We start from the raw sequence: 16,476 nt of genomic DNA on the forward strand, positions 1-16,476 counted from the left end.
CGTACTTGCCACACTGTTAGTAAAATTTCTCTCTCCGTTTCCCTAGAAGGTAAACCGTGCCACATGGAGGTTGACACAGGGTCAGCGCTCTCAATAATCTCGTGGAACACCCTCAAGAGACTCCACCCCAGCCTATCTACTACCCGGCTTCAGAGATGCCAGTTCGGTCTGAAGGACTACCAGGGAAGGCCATTCCCGTGATCGGCAGAGGCAAGTTCTTTGTCAGTTTTAGAGCTTTTAAAGGCCACCTACCTCTAGTGGTAGTTAACGGCAATCTACCCACCTTATTGGGGCTCGATTGGTTTCCCCACCTCGGCCTAGGGCTAACAGGAGTCCATGCTGTCTCAACCTCAGACACTGACTCCTTATTCGCTGACTACGCAGATGTGTTCAGCGAGGAGCTGGGGTGTTATAATGGAACCCCATCTCGTTCACCGTTGACCCCAGGCAGTCCCAATCAGATTAAAACCACGTAGAGTTCCATTTGCTATTCGACCAAAACTAGACGCTGAATTGGATAAACTACTAAAACAAGGGGTCATAGAGCCAACAGATTTCGCCAAGTGGGAGACGCCCATTGTCACACCCTTAAAAAAGATGGTAGCCTGAGAATTTGCTCGGACTACAAGACAACAATCAATAAATATTTACAAGTTAGCGCCTACCCTGTGCCCGTCATTCAGCACTTATTGCACACATTCGAGCCGGGCAGTATTTTTGCTAAATTGGACATGTCTCAAGCATATCAGCAGTTCCCTGTTGATAACCAAACAGCGGAACTTCAGACCATCGTCACTCACAGGGGTGCCTTCCGATGCAAGCGTCTCCAATTTGGCGTAAGTGTTGCCCCGGGTATTTTTCAATCCCTCATGGAGCGGATTTTACAGGGCCTCCCTGGTGTAGTACCCTACTTGACGACATCTTGGTCTCGGCCAGGACAGACCCCAACTCTTCCAGAGAGTGCGAGCAGTGTTAGAGAGGTTCAGACAGCATGGCCTCAAGTTAAAAAAAAGAAAAATGCGCCATTGCCACTAGACAGGTGGACTTTCTGGGTTATAAAATTGACGCCTCTGGCATTCACCCCCTGGAGTCCAAGGTTAGGGCAATCCACGAAGCTCCCACACCAACCTCCAAAACGGAGCTACAAGCTTTCTTGGGGCTGCTGAACTTTTATGCATCCTTCTTGCCCCATAAAGCCTCAGTAGCCGAACCCCTACACAGATTACTAGACAAAAAGTCACCGTGGCAATGGGGCACAAAGAAGACCAGGCGTTTAACGCCGTCAAATCACTACTTACGTCAGAGGCAGTGCTCATCCAATTCGACCCCAACCTTCCTTTAGTACTGGCAGCAGACGCATCCCCTTTTGGAATTGGGGCAGTCCTTAGTCACCGACTCGCCAATGGCGCCGAGGCCCCCATCGCCTTTTTCTCCAGGACGCTCTCGGCCACGGAGCGAAATTACAGCCAAATCGACAAGGAAGCCCTAGCAGCTGTTGCAGCCGTGAAAAAGTTTCATGAATTCCTTTTTGGCCACTTCTTGAACTGGTCACCGACCATAAGCCCCTCCTGGGCCTACTGACCGGCGACAAACAGACACCTCAAGTCCTTTCCCTAGGATGACAAGGTGGACACTTTTCCTAGCGGCCTACTCATACAAACTTATTCACCGCCCGGGCAAAACTCTATCCCACGCCGACGCTCTCAGTCGCTGCCCCTTACCCGCTCCGGCTGAAGACCCAGCTCCTGTCAACGCCATTTTCGAAATCACCCAGTTGGACCTGCCCATCACCGCCCTTGACATCGCCGCTAAAACCAAGGCAGACCAAACGCTCGCCCAGGTGCTCGACTGGGTGAGGAGGGGGTGGCCGGGAGGCAACGTTGATAACAAATTCGCACCCTTTAAGACTCGCATGCAGGAGCTGTCCAGTTTGCAGGGTTGTCTACTGTGGGGCACTCGAGTGGTCATTCCGACCTCGCTGCGTACCCGAGTCCTGGAGCGTTGCACGAGGACACCCGGCATTGTGAGAATGAAGGCATTAGCACGCAGCTACGTGTGGTGGCCGGGTCTAGACGAGGACATTGTCAATTGGGTAAGTTCCTGCAGCATTTGCCAGGAATCCCGTCCTGCTCCCCCCATCGCCACCCCTACCAGATGGGAGAGCGCCAGCGCCCCTTGGTCTAGAATCCATATCGATCTGGCCGGCCCGTGCATGGAAAGATGTTCCTAGTGGTCGTGGGCGCTTATTCCAAATGGATAGACGTGGCACAGCTATCCACGACCACCACACTAGCAATCACCAACGTGTTAACGCGCCTGTTAGTTACACATGGACTACCCGACTCCATTGTCTCCGATAATGGCCCACAGTTCGCATCAGTAGAATTCAGCCGTTTTGCTGCCAACCTGGGCATTCGCCACATTTTCACAGCCCCATTTCACCCTGCCAGTAATGGGTTGGCTGAAAGGGCCGTCAGGACCACCAAAGAGGCCCTCGCTAGGTTTGGCAGGGATGACTGGCACCACAAACTCGCACGGTTCCTGATGAGCCAGCACTCAACCCCTGTGCAGTCACCAATAAGTCCCCAGCGGAACTTCTGATGGGCCGGCGCCTGAGGACTGTATTGGACAGATTGCACCCACAATACTGCCCTGACTCTCCCCTCGCTTCTACTTCGGGGTTAGACATTTTATGTTACAGGAGCCGATATTCGCAAGGAATTTCGCTGGGGACCCACTTTGGATTCCAGGCGAGGTCATCGCCATCACCGGGCCGAGATCGTATAGAGTCAGGCTGGAGGATGGTCGCGTCTGGAGTAGACACATAGACCAGCTTAGAAGGCGCCTCAGCACCCTTGCCAACAAGAATCCAGAGTCTCCAGTCGAAGGGAACCGCCTCATCCGCCGCCCAGCCACATCGACCCAGCGACCAGTCTGCACCAGCGGTCGTCCGGTCAGCCCAAACTCGGACAACAGCGCCCAGAGAGTTGACCAGCCTGATCCAACCCACGAGAGCTCGACCCCAGTAACCAACCCGGTGGTTTCCGAGGATGCCCAGTCCAGAGAGAGTGTTGGCGACACTATGCCGGCTCGACCATCACAGACTGATACCGAACAGACAGACAATGTTCCCGAGTTGCGCCGTTCCGGGCGCCAACACAAACCCCGTCTACCTCAAGGACTATGCATGTTCGCATCTGGGGGAAGGGGTGTTATGTCCTGAGGACTCAAGGAGTTCTCACTCAGGTCCACTCACTTTATGTGGGCGTTATTCCCCCATTCCCATTGGTTGGTTCTCCCCAGCAGCCAGCTATAAAAGCAGGCTGCGGGGTCCAACCGGTTGCTGATTGCTGCGAGCCAGTTCCAGGCGTGGCAAGCATGGTCAGCCCTTTATTGTAAAATAAAGTATTGTTGCACACATGCTCTGGTTCAGCCTCTCATTGCTCAAACCTAACAGGAAGGGTCTTGACTTTCTTAAAGGGGAAGGGTTATATAGATCCAAGATGGTGCCGACGATGGCTGCCTCAGTGAAATGCTCTCTAATGGTTTCTTTATTCTTTATTATTATCTGCAATTCACTACGGATTTCATACTCATGAGACCATCTGCTAAGAATAAGGCAATGTTTCCTTAAGGAGCAGCTTTCTGATTCCTCACCACCACCACCCATCTTTGCAAATGCGGAGGAGATTCTAACTAATTCCCTGGTGCTATGGATTACAACAAACAAAGGAAAGAAGTGACCACGCCGGAAGAGGAGACGAGGTAAATGAGTGGGAATTTTAAACAGACTAAGGAATAGGTGGGAAAAAACTCCTCTCCCTTCAATCTTTCTAACTAATTTATACTCACTTGCTAACAAGATGGATGAAATACATCTCTTAAATAGATGGAATTCTGATTTTTACAATTCAGCAGTTCTTTGTTTTATTGAAACCTGGCTTAATCCACAAATTCATGGGGACAACACCATTTACATCCCAGGATTTCAGATATTTAGATCAGACAGAATTGAAGAGACATCAGGTAAAACAAAGGGTGGAGGATTATGTTTATATATCAACAGCTGGTCTCAGGATATAACTATAATATATAAGTTCTGTGATGAAAATTTAGAGTCTTTACATAACAACTGCAAGCCATTTTATTCTCCAGGAGAGTTATCCTCATTTCTCCTAATAGCTGTGTATGTTCCTCCACAAGCTTGTGTAAACAAGGCATTACGAAGCCAAACACCCAGATTCCCTTCCCATCATTTTAGGAGATTTCAATCAAGCAAATTTAAGGAAGGAGCTCCCAAAATATTTCCAGCATGTCAATTATCCCAGCAGAGGCAAAAATACTTTAGACCACTACTACACAACAGCAAAAAATGCTTATAGGTCTTTACCATGAGCAGCTGTCTACAGACAAAGACTTAAATCCATGAAACCAACAATTAAATCAGTGAGGACTTGGGCTGATAAGGCAAAGCTGAAGCTTCAGGCTTGCCTGGATTGCACTGATTGGAATATTTTTGAAAATACCTTTGCAGACCTAGATGAGGCTCACAGATACTGTAACACCATATGTCAGTTCTGCGATATGTATATATACACTTATGTGTACCAACAAGGAACCTGCAAATATATAGTAACAATAAACCTTGGTTCATAGCTAAACTTAAGTAGCTACGTCGTTCCAAAGAGGAAGCCTACAGAAAAGGTGACAGAATGTTATACAATCAGGCCAGAAATGTATTAACAAGAGAGTTCAGAGCAGCAAAAAGAAGCTACTCTGAAAAGTTAAGGAATCAGTTCTCAACAAATGAACCAGCAAACATGTGGAAAACTCTTAAAAACCTCACTGGCTACAGCAAACCTCCTTCCCAGGCAGAAGGAAATCAACAACTAGCAGATGACCTGAATGTGTTTTACTGCAGGTTTGAAAGGAAACTACAGCCACCTATCTCCACAACCCCCATCTCAAACACACCAACAACAGCCAAGCCTCCTACAACTGACCCCAACCCATTGGGTTCACAACCTCTGGTGATCACAGAAAAAGAAGTACAAGATCTATTTCACAGACAAAAGCCAGGAAAAGCACCAGGGCCAGACAAGATAACTCCTTCTTGCTTAAAAGTCTGTGCTGATCAATTGGCCCCCATCTTCACCCGAATCTTCATTAGATCACTAGAGATGTACTATGTTCCTTCCTGCTTCAAGCACTCTACTATCATCCCAGTGCCAAAGAAACCCTCCATCAAGGAACTGAATGACTACAGACCAGTTGCTCTAACATCTGTAGTTATGAAAATCTTTGAAAGGCTTGTGCTATCCCATCTGAAAACCATCACAGATCTGCTGTTAGATCCCATGCAGTTTGCATACTGAGCAAATAGATTGACAGATGTTGCTGTTAATATGGCTCTACATTACATCCTACAACACCTTGAATCTCCAAATACCTATGCAAGGTTCCTCTTTGTAGACTTCAGTTCAGCATTCAATACCATCATTCCAGACATTCTTCTAAGTAAATTAAATCAACTAGTGGTATCTGAACACACTTGTAAGTGGATCATAAGCTTCCTAACAGACAGGAAGCTGCAGGTGAAGCTAGGCAGAATCACATCTGATACCTGTACAATTAGCACAGGGCCCCCCCCAAGGCTGTGTGCTTTCTCCACTTCTCTTCTCTCTATATACCAATGACTGCATCTCAAATGATCCATCTGTTAAAATGCTGAAGTTTGTTGATGACACAACAGTGATTGGTCTCATTTGAGAAAACGACGAATCCGCATACAGACAGGAGGTTATACAACTTGCCTCGTGGTGTAACCGGAACAATCTGGAACTGAACACACTCAAAACCATAGAGATGGTGGTAGACTTTAGAAGAAACGCCCCTATACCACCACCTCTTGCAATACTAGACAACACAGTATCAGCAGTAGAGACCTTCAATTTTCTAGGTTCTACTATATCACATGACCTAAAATGGACACCTAACATCAAAAACATCATCAAAAAAGCACAACAAAGAATGTTCTTTCTGCGCCAATTCAGAAAGCTCAAACTGCCCAAGGAGCTGCTGATACAGTTCTACAGAGGAATTATTGAGTCTGTCATCTGCACCTCTATAACTGTCTGGTTTGGTTCTGCAACCCAACAGGACAGACACAGACTCCAGGGGATAATTAGGACTGCAGAAAAAACAATTACTACCCACCTACCTTCAATCGAGGACCTGTATACTGCATGAGTCAAAAAGAGGGCTCTGAAAATATTTACAGACCCCTCACATCCTGGACATAAACTGTTTCAACTCCTTCCCTCAAAACGATGCTATAGAGCACTGCACACCAGAACAGCTAGACACAAGAACAGTTTTTTCCCGAAAGCCATCACTCTGCTAAACAAATAATTCCCTCAACACTGTTCAACTATTACAAAGTCTGCACTACTATTACTGTTAACCTTCTCATCACTCCTTATCACCCATCCCCTCCCACCTGTGACTGCATGACTGTTAACTTTGTCACTGGTATCCTTACGATCTATATTGTTTCCTAGTATGATTTGATTGCTTATTGTACCCTATGACTATCATTAAGTGTTGTACCTTATGATTCTTGACTCTTGACGAGTGTATCTTTTCTTTTATGTATACTGAGAGTATTTGCACCAAAACAAATTCCTTGTGTGTCCAACCACACTTGGCCAATAAAGAATTCTATTCTATTCTATTTTTTAAAGCTTTTTACACTGCTGTTGGGAGGAAATACTCCCCTGGAAATACTTCCAGCCGCATGCAACAATCAGCACTTTGAAGAAATAATTGAATAATGAAGCAGAACTGCCGGAAAGCTTTTAATGACAAGGAACCAAGATGAGTGACATTCAGCAAGGCTTCTTGGCTGGCTAGAAAGATTGACATTCAAACGTGAGTTTACATACCCTTTCTGAGTTTGGGTCTAAAACTGGTTTTTGGTGAAGTTTAATTCTGTGCTTGGTGAGGTTTAATCCTGTGTTTATTGATGGGATAGTTTTCCCTATTCAGCTTTGTTTGGGAGGAAAAAGATTAATCTCTGTTCCTGAAAAGAAACTGGGTTGAGAAATCTGGCTTGTTCCTATGTCTATTTGTTCTGGTAATTGGTTTAACAAGCAACAGCTACTGTTGTGATTTAATTATTTGTATTATGTTTGAATTTTTTCCTGCCTCATGGTTTCTTTTTCTATCTGGGGAGGGGGTCTTCCTTCACTGCTTTAGTGGTTCCTGGCACTGTCCTTTTGGGGTGTACTTCCAAGAGGCAGGATGCAAGCTTGGCACTGATTTTTTTACTGCCTTTCTGGGGGGCATGTGACCTTTCCTTAAACTGTCACACCCAGGGGAGATGGGGGAAGCAGGGTTGCAGGTGACTAATTACGTGTGCCAGAATCGGCTTCATATAGGTCATGCCAGTATGTCATTCCTAATGAATTCTTTGAAGTTTTTTGAAGTTTGGCTCAAGGGTCATGATTTAATTAGGGTGATCGTTGGAATCCTGACAGCGAGAGAGAGAGAAAAAAGAGAGAGAGAGAGAGAGAGAGAGACAGAGAGAGATGCCTGTTTCCAAGAGAAAATACTGGGAGCCACAAAACCTGGGTAGGCGTGGCAGGGAGGTGCCATGTGACTGGGTGGGAGTGAGTGACGTCGAGTTGGCCATGCTGACCCAGGTTTTGTGGCTCCCGGTGTTATCTTTTCCATGGAAAAAGGGTCCAATTGGCTCTTTGAGTGTTTAAGGTTGCAGACCCCTATACTGGGATGTTCTCTATCATGCCTTGATAAGCTCAAGGGGGATTCCTGCAAATAGATACAAAGCTGCAGGCAAGTGCATTGTTGTGCATGTTGCCTTCCTTTTTTCTTATGACAAGCCTCTTTCAAAAAGTGGGTAGCTGTAGAGATAGAGGTCAGGTAGAGGCTGCGTGCAGCACACTGCCACACCTCAAATGCCTGCATGCCTCAAATGCCTACATTATATCACCTAGTTCACATCATCAGGATGTTGTGGAACACTGCCCCTGGCTGGTACGTTCTTAAGATTGGTGAGGAGAATCCACCAATGCAAATGCTGTTGCTATTTTACCCTTTGCTGCTTGAAAAAACTGTATAAAAGCTAAGAAGGGAGTCAGACATTTTGCACCCTGCAAATGACTGGTCATTGACTGTATCAGGTAGCAGGGTACCCGTGCTTCACTACGAAACTATGTGATTGGGCAAGTTTTTGGGGAGGAAAATAAGGGGAGAATTGTGCCTCTACCTACCAGCATCCATCGGTATTCATCTGGCTAGCGTCCTGTCAGTGTGTGAGAGTGTTCAGGGCTGTTTGGAAACTGAAACAGTATTTGCTCCGTGAGCAAGGAGACAGCAAGGAGCCTGGCCATGGTTTAGCTCAACTGCAGTTGGAAGAATTTCTTTTCAGGTGGGGAGGGGGAGTAGAACTCCTTAGCATCAGAGCGTGTTAATAATAATATAGGAAATACTAATGCTCTGATGGTCATTTTGAAAAATCCTTTCTTAGTGAGCACCTAGAAGCCAAGAGGAACATACGTGCCAAATTTCAAGTTTGTAAGCCTTACGGTTCTGGAGATTTTGTGACAATGTGTGAGTGGTATTTCACTTTTATATATATACACTGCTCAAAAAAAAAAAGGGAACACAAAAACAAGACATCCTAAATCTGAATGAATGATATATTCTTATTAAATACTTTGTTCATTACATAGTTGAACGTACTGACAATAAAATCACACAAAAATTATCAATGGAAATCAAATTTAGCAACCCATTGAGATCTGGATTTGGAGTTACAGTCAAAATTAAAGTGGAAAAAAAACACTACAGGCTGATCCAACTTTGATGTAATGTCCTTAAAACAAGTCAAAATGAGGCTCAGTAGTGTGTGTGGCCTCCACGTGCCTGTATGACCTCCCTACAACGCCTGGGCATGCTCCTGATGAGGTGGCGGATGGTCTCCTGAGGGATCTCCTCCCACACCTGGACTAAAGCATCCCCCAACTCCTGGACAGTCTGTGGTGCAACGTGGCATTGCTGGATGGAGCAAGACATGATGTCCCAGATGTGCTCAATTGGATTCAGGTCTGGGGAACAGGCGGGCCAGTCCATAGCATCAATGCCTTCGTCTTGCAGGAACTGCTGACACACTCCAGCCACATGAGGTCTAGCATTGTCTTGCATTAGGAGGAACCCAGGGCCAACCGCACCAGCATATGGTCTCACAAGGGGTCTGAGGATCTCATCTCGGTACCTAATGGCAGTCAGGCTACCTCTGGCAAGCACATGGAGGGCTGTGCGGCCTCCTAAAGAAATGCCACCCCACACCATTACTGACCCACTGCCAAACTGGTCATGCTGGAGGATGTTGCAGGCAGCAGAACGTTCTCCACGGCGTCTCCAGACCCTGTCACGTCTGTCACATGTGCTCAGTGTGAACCTGCTTTCATCTGTGAAGAGCACAGGGAGTCAGTGGCAAATTTGCCAATCTTGGTGTTCTCTGGCAAATGCCAAACGTCCTGCACGGTATTGGGCTGTAAGCACAACCTCCACCTGTGGACGTCGGGCCCTCATACCACCCTCATGGAGTCTGTTCCTGACCATTTGAGCAGCCACATGCACATTTGTGGCCCGCTGGAGGTCATTTTGCAGGGCTCTGGCAGTGCTCCTCCTGTCCCTCCTTGCACAAAGGTGGAGGTAGCGGTCCTGATGCTGGGTTGTTGCCCTCCTACGGCCTCGTCCACGTCTCCTGATGTACTGGCCTGTCTCCTGGTAGCGCCTCCATGCTCTGGACACTACACTGACAGACACAGCAAACCTTCTTGCCACAGCTCGCATTGATGTGCCATCCTGGATGAGCTGCACTACCTGAGCCACTTGTGTGGGTTGTAGACTCCGTCTCATGCTTTAAGGGAATGCTAAAAATGTAATTGAGTGTGGTTCCTCAAACGGTCATAAGATGGAGCCAGAAACCTGGGTTGTTTAGTTCTGTTTTGTTGTTCTGGAGAGTGTTGCTATTCCTATTGAGTGTTACTGATCATAGTTCATCTTGGATTTGATATAAGTCTGTTACTGAACTGTTTTTTATACTGGACTTTGTTATTGGATTATCCCTAGACTGAAAACTGATAGCTTTAACTGTGAATGACTTGGACTACTGGTTTGGACTTTGCTTAAACATTTATTGAAAGTAAAAACCTACATTTTACAATACAGTGTATCTGTGTGCTGTTTGTGTGTTATTCTTCACCACTCTCACTACGTCTCCCTGTGTGCGCTTCTTCTCCTAATGGGAATTACTTCAACAGACTTGTACCTTGTACATGGTGGGGAGAGAAAGGAAGAAAAAAAAGGTACAAGACCAACCACATGGCACCCTGCCATTCATCAAAAACATTTCGGAAGGTGTAGAATGCAGCTTCTGAGAGCTGCAAATGGGCATCACACTGCCCAGAGGTTACCATACGAGGACAAAATATGCATTATAAAGATCGCTTGGAAATGGGAGATCCTTCTAATGTAATCTACACAAGCGAGCAGTCACATGAGGAGACCCAAACTCATTGGTAGCATCACACTTCAATGAACAAGGACACACATTCAATTTTGCAGCTACTAAGATTGTTGGATGAACAGGCACAAAAAAAAATAGGTAAGTTGCCATGGTTGGGCAACTACCTGTACTGTAACAAGCATAGATTTAGTAGCTAAGAGAATAAAAAAGAAACCTGTTCAGTCATTCAGTGGATGACTTTAGCTAGTCTAGCATACTTCGCAAATTTTTTGAGAGAAGAGAAAGACGGGGGATTCCTTTGTTTGTTTCTTGGAGAAAGGATATAAATGTGAGGGATAAGCAGAGATCCACCTAATGCCAGGGCTCCAACAAATCCACCCTCATTCAAATCAAAAGTCTCTAGCCGCATCTCAGAGAAAAGTAAATTGATTTATTAGGAGTAGCCATGTTGGCGTAAGCTAGATGCAGCCAATACTAAATTACATCATACATTCCCCCCCCCCCTTTTTCTTTTAAAAAAACAAATTTTATTCAGTTTTTCAGCTTGAAAACAAAAATCTCTTTTTAGTGGACAACGTATTTCCGGGTCATCACCTTTACATACAAATATGACATACATTTCCCCCTTGACCCTGGTCTTCCCCCCAACCCCTGGATGTGACTTCTCCAATGGGACACATCCATCTCCAAGAGTCATCCATCATGCTCTCCAATAACCTTCTTATGCTCCAACAACTTTGGGCTACCGGGGGTGATTATCTGGACATTTAAGGAATGCCTTGTTTTCCCCCACTCCCTTTTTCTGGCAAAGTTGGATCAGCCTGTAGTGTTTTTTTCCACTTTAATTTTGAGTGTAACTCCAAATCCAGACCTCCATGGTTTGCTAAATTTGATTTCCATTGATAATTTTTGTGTGATTTTGTTGCCAGTACATTCAACTACATAATGAACAAAGTATTTAATAAGAATATATCATTCATTCAGATCTAGGATGTCTTATTTTTGTGTACAACCTTACATTCTAAGTCCATAATCCTCACAGCAAGCCTTATGCTTTACAGAGCCTTGGGCTTTTGTAAAATGATCTGCGATGTTATTTTCTGACATACAGTGTTCCAGCTTAATCATCTTACTTTGCACACATTGTCTCACATTTAAATATCTTAAATCTGTGTGTTTTGATCTAGTCTTAACAGCAATATTTGAAGCCATCTTTATTGCTGATGGGTTGTCTTCATAAAGAACAATAGAATCTGTTACATCAATTCCCATATCAATTAATAGTTGCTTATAACAAATTAAATCTGTACATAATAAAGATAAACAGGAGAATTCAGCCTCTATTGTTGACAAACTTAGATGTTTCTAATAGACCTCCATCCAATCAACACCTTTCCCAATAATACTACAGTACCCAATGTAGATTTATGTGTATTTATGTCTGTAGCAAAACTTGCATCAGCATATGCAGTTAAACTCAGTTTATCTTTAGGCTCCAAATACAATGCATAATGCATTGTTTGTTTCAGATATCTTAACACACGCTTAGCAGCTTGCCAGTGCCTTTCAGTCGGCTCAGCGTTAAATTTCACTAATTGGTGAACATTGTATGCTATATCTGGCCTTGACCAATTACTGAGATAAGATAAACTACCAATCAAGGACTGATAAATGTTCTTATCAAAAACGGGACTTTGAACATCACTATGGTTAAACTCTTGGCTCATCGGTGTTTTAGCCAGTTTACAAAGTTCCATTTTAAAACCTTTTAGTAATTGGTTAGTTTTATCTGCCTGTGAGATTTTGTATACTCTCCTAGTTCTATCTTTAATCCAAGATATTGTTTAATTTCTCCTAAGTGTTTTATCTTAAATTTCTTCTCTAACAGTGATATTATTTTAGTAGCTTCTTGTTCAGTTTTGGTGATTAATGCTATGTCATCAGTAAACAATAGCAACAATGACACTACACCATTACTTTCCTTTTTAAACAAACATGGATCAGCCATGCCAGCTACAAAACCTATCTTAGTTAATTCCTTAACTATACATTGGTTCCACTCATATCCTGATTGCTTCAAGCCATAAAGACTCTTTTTCAATCTCCAGCAATCAGTTGTATTATCATTATTGAGACCTAAAGATTTCTTTAAATAAATAGTGTGTTGCAACGGTGCATGCAGATATGCCGTCTCGACATCCAAATGATTTATAATGTATTTCTCTTTAGCTGCCCACACTAATGCTGCCTTTAATGTAGTAGCCTTCAGACTAGGTGCAAACACCTCATCATAGTCATTTGCTGTCTGATTGAACCCTTGTGCTACTAACCTGGCTTTATGGGTAACAGTCCCATCCACACCTGTCTTAAGTTTATAAATCCATTTACATCCTATGGCATGTTTACCAGATGGTCACTTAACATTTTCGTATACCTCCAACGTTTTTAATGATTCCAGTTCCTTATCCATTGCTTTCTGCCAAGCAACCTGATCCTTAGCAGGATACAGTTTTAGTTCATTATAGCTTTTTGGAACTGTATTCACTTGGCATACAATTCTAGCCTGATATCTATCAGGTGGTCATGTTACTTGGGTTGAATGTCTCGGTAATACAGGGCTTACTGGTGGACTCACCTGTTCCACCTCCTCCTGTTCTTCTACCTCCTCCTGTGCCTGTTCTCCTACTTCCTCCTGTGCCTGTTCTTCCTCTTTAATGGCTATTTGTGGTTTACTTATTTCATCTTTAGGGACTACTTTGGTGTCAATAATAATATCATTGCTGGATTCCTGTTCCTGTTCCACCCAATGTGCTCAAGAAATTTTGCACTAGCACTACAATAAACATGAGGTGTGCCTGGATCCCAGAATCTAAACGATCTATGGTTGGCTTCGTAACCTATGAAAAATAATTTCCTAGCTCTATGTTGCCCTTTCAGTCTTACTTGTGAGGGAATATGCACCCATGCTGGAGCTCCAAATGTGTGTAGATAACTTAAATTTGGCTTTCTGCCATGCCAACGAGTGAATGGCAATTCTCCAGTTGTTGTGTTAACTACATTGTTTAACACATGATTGCTACACATTATGGCTTCACCCCACAGTGTTTCAGGCAAACCTGAGTCAGTTAACATAGTGTGAGCCATGGCTTGTAACATTTGCCCTTTTCGTTCTATAAATGAGTTATGTTGTGGTCTGTAAGGTGCAGAACGTTTATGCTTGACACCAGCCAATTTCAACATAGTTTGGAATCTCTTATTAACAAACTCAGTCCTGTTATCAGTAACTAAAGTAATTACTTTACTTTTCATTTTTCTCTCAGCAAACCTTAGCCAGTTAAAGAAATGTTGGAATGTTTCTGTTTTGTTTTTCATGAGATAGCAGAAACCGTACCATAATGGCCCATTATACTCAAAACATAGCAGGCACCTCCCAAACTAGGTTTCTTAGGACCAATTATGTCTGCAAACACAACCTCTAAAGGTTCTTTGGTCTTAAACCCATTTAGTCTGTTTGCTGGAGTAACCTTGCTTTTCTCTTGGCTACAGGCATTACAGTTTAAGTACTTGCTACAGGGTTTTAACTTTACTCCCTCTGACAATTCAACAGTTTGTTTCAACATTTTGAAATTAATGTGCCCTAGACGTCTATGCAGTAAATGTATACATTCATCACGTGGCTTAACATTGTTATAAACTGAGTTAGCCATCTTCAACTGGTCATCATGTATCACATATAAATCATTCTCTAAATTAGCAGTAACACTTTTACCCTCTTTCTCTATTATACAGTTATCTCCCCTAAAGGTTACTACATAACCAATATTAACTAAAGCCCTTACTGATAATAAATTAAATTTCAGTTTAGGTACATATAACATAGTTAAATGCTCATTTACATAAGAACAATATGCAGTACCTTGACCAGACACTTTCATCTTCCATCCATTTGCCAATAATACATGTTGCTTACTCGTAGATATCTTTACAAACCTCTATTTTTAGTAATACACTGCGATGCTCCACTATCAACAACCCACAAATCATGGTTTACAGTTGAATTGCTAGACATAGCTAAACTAACATTCTTCTTGGCCTTCTGGTGATTACCAGTATTGTCGTTTTCCCTTCTTACAGAATTTAGCTATATGTCCCCTAGCCCCACAAGAAAAACATTTCCTAACAGTATAGGCAGTTGAACACAAATCCTCTTCTTGTGGTTGTTCCTTCCTCAGTTGGTCCCTATCCAGCCGTCTTCTTGCCTCTTCTAACAACCTTCCGGTTATGTCAGTCAATGTTAGTTCATATCTGGGCAGGACTTCCAGTGAAGATACGTAATCATCATAACTTTCATCCAATGAGGAAAGAATGATGTAAACTTGATGCAGCTCTGAAAATATCAGTTCCTTTTCATGTAGCTCTTGAAAAGTTATTTTCATGAAGTTTAAATGAGCTAACATATCTCCACCGTTCAGAAGACATGCTCTAAACAGTTTACGTGTAAGGTGTATGTGTGCACCTACACTGTCACAAACATAAATCCTCTTCAAATTCTCCCAACATCTAGCAGCAGACTCTTCTCCACGAATATGAACTAGCTGCTGGTCACTCAGTGTTAGTCCAATTATACAAAGAGCCTTTTCGTTGTTCCATTTAAAGTCAGCAAGCTTCTTGGCATCGTCCTCATTTTCTGGATCCCAAGCATTTACATCCGGTGGATCTTGAACTGCATTCCATAACCCTTCTCTACGCAGAAGTAGACTGCACTTCATAGACCAGGAAACATAGTTTGTTCCATCCAACCAGTTTATCAGTGATAGACTTGTTGAAGGGTCTTGTGCCATCTTTACCAGGATAGTAACCCACAATTAAATTGTAAACAGCTGTCTGTATAAGGTATTGTGTATTCACACTAACTCTTATCTGAGCCTGGTATGGCCTGAGCCCATAACCAGTGTTGAGGTAATTCCCCGTTAGGAGAATGACTGCACACAGGGAGACGTAGTGAGAGTGGTGAAGAATAATACACAAACAGCACACAGATACACTGTATTGTAACATGTAGGTTTTTACTTCCAATAAACGTTTAAGCAAAGTCCAAACAAGCAGTCCAAGTCATTCACAGTTAAAGCAGTCAGTTTTCAGTCCAGGGATAATCCAATAACAAAGTCCAGTATCAAAAACAGTTCAGTAACTGACTTACACCAAATCCAAGATGAACTATGATCAGTAACACTCAATAGGAACGGCAACACTCTCCAGAACAACAGAACAGAACTAAACAACCCAGGTTTCTGGCTCCATCTTATGGCCGTTTGAGGAGCCACTCCCAATTACACTTTGAGCATTCCCTTAAAGAGACAGTATTAAAATGTCTATTCTGGTTTATATATTTTCCAACCCAACTATTAAGTGACTTACATTCCTAACAAAGACCAATGATCGCTTGGAGGTGGGAGATACTGCCAATGTAATCTACTGAATCCCCTGCATGGATTGCCCATGTGACTATGTAGGACAGACAGGGAGGAAGCTAACCACCAGATTGCAAGAATATAAGCGGTTAGACCAGGAGACTCAAACTCATTGGCAGCCTCACACTGCAATGAACACACATTCAATTTTGGAGCTACTAAGATGAGCAGGCACAAAAACAATTAGTGAAGTGATTGAAGCCTGGGAAACGGCCCCTAACCAGTCAACAGGACTGATTTATTACCAGTCTATCAAATATTTAGAAGGTGAGGGCTGGGCAGCATAAACAACAGCTAATGACTTAAAAGCCAGCCGTCAACACACCCCAATCAATATCTAAAAAGCCACTTTCCACAGGCACTATAAATACCACACATAAACAGCACACACTCTGTTAGGGAGACGTTCCCTGAAGATGGGCTCCAGCACAAGTCCAAAAGCTCGGAAGA

The 16,476-nt window shown here is 43.6% G+C and overlaps 1 protein-coding gene across 3 annotated transcripts in view; it reads right to left on the reverse strand.

Moving 5' to 3' along the window:
* The window catches only part of LOC113450730 (proline-rich AKT1 substrate 1-like), a 57,380-nt gene that overhangs the window by 16,876 nt on the left and 24,028 nt on the right, over nt 1–16,476 (reverse strand). The gene's annotated exons all lie outside the window — the stretch shown is intronic.

This window comes from Pseudonaja textilis, unplaced genomic scaffold (assembly GCF_049901715.1).
Source record: "Pseudonaja textilis isolate UNSWEBS1 unplaced genomic scaffold, rPseTex1.2 PTEXSCF20, whole genome shotgun sequence".
NCBI lineage: Eukaryota > Metazoa > Chordata > Lepidosauria > Squamata > Elapidae > Pseudonaja > Pseudonaja textilis.